We start from the raw sequence: 3,619 nt of genomic DNA, 5'->3' as shown, positions 1-3,619 counted from the left end.
AACCCTAACCGCCGCCGCCGCACCCCTCCTCCCCCTCCCCTTCCCCTCCGCCGCCGCCAGAGGTGTGCGCCGGCGTGCGCTCAACACCGATGAAGGTCGCGGCGGGGGATCTGGCGGCTCCACATAGAGTGGAGGGCCTCGGCATCCGGGGCGGCGGCCCCGGGCGGAGAGCGCCGGGTGGCCCGGGCGGCGGGCCAGTTCGGCTGGAGATGGTGAGGTGCCTCCCTCGGTCTCACGGGGGACGAGGCGGCGTCGGTCCACGGTCGCTGGTGTGCGGCCTCGCCTGCGCGGTTGCCGTCGCCAGATGCATCTCATCCTCTCTGCCCCGATCTGCTCCTTCCATGGCCGGATCCGGGTCCTAGTGGCTTAGGCCGTTCTTCCCGGGTGCCGGCAGCGCGGATCTTGTTGAGTGGGGTTGGATCCAGGGGAAACCCCTGGCCGGCGCAGCCACATTGCAAGCGACGCCCTGGGCGCCGTACCCCTCCCTGGAGGCTGTGGTGAGGATCCTTCTCCCCCTCCTTCCGTTCCCTGCTAGGTGAAAGCCTAGGTCCCCTGATTCGGGCGGCGACGACACATCCGTGTCGTGTTCCTTCTTGGAGGCGCAGTCCGGGGATCGCAGGGGCGGCGAGAGAGTCGAGTTGTGGGTGTGATGGTGGCGGGTGGCAGCTTGGCTCGACGCTTCACTGCTTTTTCTTCGGTGGCTCATCACTGTTACCCTTGTTGTTGCGACTGTGGTCGACAGCTCTAGCCCTTCGGTGTGGCTTAACCACGGACGACGACGATGCTCGGAATGGTGTGCTCTGTGCTAGCAGGTCTGCTTGTAGTTCCTTCTTCATGCGCAGGTTGGACGTCTTCGTCTGGGTTCTAGGGTGAACCGAGCTGCCGCCTGCCGGTGCGGCATCCTTCGAGCCAGGATGAGAGGGCAGGGGCCCTTTGCAGTGGCAGTTCCAGAGGAGTGTTAGTGCTGTCTTTGAGTTTGGCTACGATCACGAAGCTTGCGCGGTGGTGCATCCTCTCAAGTCCGTAGCTTGTCCGGTTGGTGTAGGTCGTCTTGTAGGGTGTTGGCGGCAGCATGGCGTGCTTGCTATCGCTGCTGCCTTTGAGTCTGTTTCGCTTTGCTCCTTGTATCAGCCGCTTGTTTCTCTTCTTGCTTTTTCTTGTAAGATGGTGATCTTGTAATCCTGGCCGGTTGATGGCTTGTTAATTCAAAGCCGGGCTCTTCTTGAACCTTCGTTCTAAAAAAGGATTCAAGGACTTATAACTACAGGTTTTATAACTAATGAGCATTTCATGGCCGGTCAGTGATGAGCCTCATCTCTGACCGATGCATGCTCGCAGGTCAGTGATGAGGGTTTAGTGTTGTTTGCGTCTATAGTAGTGGATACTGAATTCTTCCCGATTCTATGGAGGCTTACACGGTGTCAAACCATTGATGATTTAATTTACTGCCTTTGATCTTAGGGTTTTTATCATTTATGCCATCGGTTGTGTCCCACTACTCAGTTTTGCCACTAGGAATTTCAACTGCTCAAAAATGCCATCGCTTTGTTAGGCACATGTTCAAAAATGCCACTGGGCACCATTATTGTGTTCTCAAATCTCTTTTGCTATGTTATAATGACATAAATACCTATGAACCAACATGCCAGCTCTCCTTCTATCTTACTACAATAAAGTGTGGGGCCCACTTGATCCCAACGACGTTCTTATTTTCCTATAAAATTATTCGCTTGGTTACTCCTGACAAGTGGGGCCACACTTATCATTGTGAGATAGAGAGAACTGACATGTGGGTCTAGGCTTATTTTTGTCATATAACATGGTCAATGAGTTTGATGTGAAAATAACGATGTCTAATGGCATTTTTGAGGAAACATCTAACGGAACGATGGCATTTTTGAGCAAACATCTCACGGATCGATGGCATTTTTGAGTAGTTGTAACTTCTAATGGCAAAACTGAGTAGTGGGACACAACTAATGGCAAAAATGATAAAAACCCTTGATCTTATTCTAATGGATTTATAGTTGCTTTCTAAAAGGGGCCTGCTACACATCCACCGACAGATCTTTTAAAAAGATCCGCTGCCTCACAAGCCGTCCGATTGTATGGTGTGAGCCGTCCGTTTCTCTTTTCTATTTTTCTGCAACATTGCCCCTTGTTGCAAACCTCATTCCTGCAAGATCTCAGTTGCAAAATGTGTTCTCCTTTTTCGTGCAACAAGACTCTTGTTGCAAACCTAATTCCTGCAACAAGATCTCAGTTGCAAAAACTTGCAATATCTCCTGCCACTTCTTTGTATTCTTGCAAAAAGACCCTTGTTGCAAAATTTACAGTAGCATCTCTGACCTCTTCTCTGTATTTCTGCAACAAACTCCTTGTTGCGATTTTATTCAAGAAAGACTATACTGTAGAAAACTTCACCATGCCCAGCCGCCATTGCAACAGCGCCGCTGTTGCAGGAACTGCTGCTGCGCTTGGTACCGGCGTTTGCAGCTGACCTTGAGGAAGCATCAGCCATGTCTGTCCACACCGGTACTCCTCCAGGACGGCGACGACGGTGCTCTGGCGGCGGCATCCCTCGGGAAAGAGAGAAAGGAGGAGAGAGGAGAAGAGGAAGGGCGCCGGTGGCGGAGCAACGCCATTTGGTTTGATGTAGTGGAGGTAGGAGAAGAGGTTGGGGAAGGAGATGTGGATGGGGTCGCTTCCTTGGAGATAAGGAAAAATAAGAGCGGTGGTGCAGACTCACATGGGCACGTGGCGCATAGGGAAGGCGGTGGACTTTTAGTGTGGGATCTATCGGGTGATCAGAATATTTTCCCTTTCTAAAAGGTTTCATTTTCTTTTTTTCGGTGGAAATACCTATCATTTTGAAGACTATCTGTTTTGGCCTCGCAGGAGAGAAAGGGAGGGAGAGAGAGATGGGAAAATCTCCATTGATTAGATTGTTTTTGTTATTCAAAAAGGATATCTCCTGGTCCAATGATAAAGTGGACGATTGATCATACATACACCTTTGTTATAATTGGTGGTTGCATATAGAGTTGTTGGGAGGCTGATGTGCGAGGTGTGGGAGGTTGGTCTCCAATTGCAATAGCATTAGCACCTACCCAATCGCCGATATGCTGGACCACACAACGATATATGCAAGCCACAGTGCATGAATGTACTCCCTCCGTTCCAAATTACTTGTCTTCGATTTGTCTAGATACGGATGTATCTAGCACTAAAATGAGTCTAGATACATCCGTATCTAGACAAATCTAAGACAAGTAATTCAGAACGGAGGGAGTACGTAGCAGGAGGAACTAGTATCGTTGAACAATGACTTGGGGTTTCAGTTCAGTGCGCAGCCGGAGACCAAAATTTATGCTTAATTTAACTGTGAGTGCAGATAGAACAGTACGGTAGGTTTGGGCCGACATGCTCTTGTTGCAATATTCCAACCGAAGTTTCTAGACCTCCTTATTAATTTTCCAGAACATTGGACAATTGGTCCCGGTGTCCTTCCAAAACATGCTAAAAAATGACTTGGGTTTCAGTTAAGTGCTCACACTCACACTTTCCTCTGAAGTTTCAGACATGTTCAGCATAAGTTGACAAGACCAGCTGAGCAATC

The sequence above is a fragment of the Triticum dicoccoides genome, chromosome 5A (assembly GCF_002162155.2).
Source record: "Triticum dicoccoides isolate Atlit2015 ecotype Zavitan chromosome 5A, WEW_v2.0, whole genome shotgun sequence".
NCBI classification, from domain to species: Eukaryota; Viridiplantae; Streptophyta; class Magnoliopsida; order Poales; family Poaceae; genus Triticum; species Triticum dicoccoides.
The sequence above is the reverse complement of the archived record's forward strand: the minus strand, read 5'-3'. Positions refer to the sequence as shown.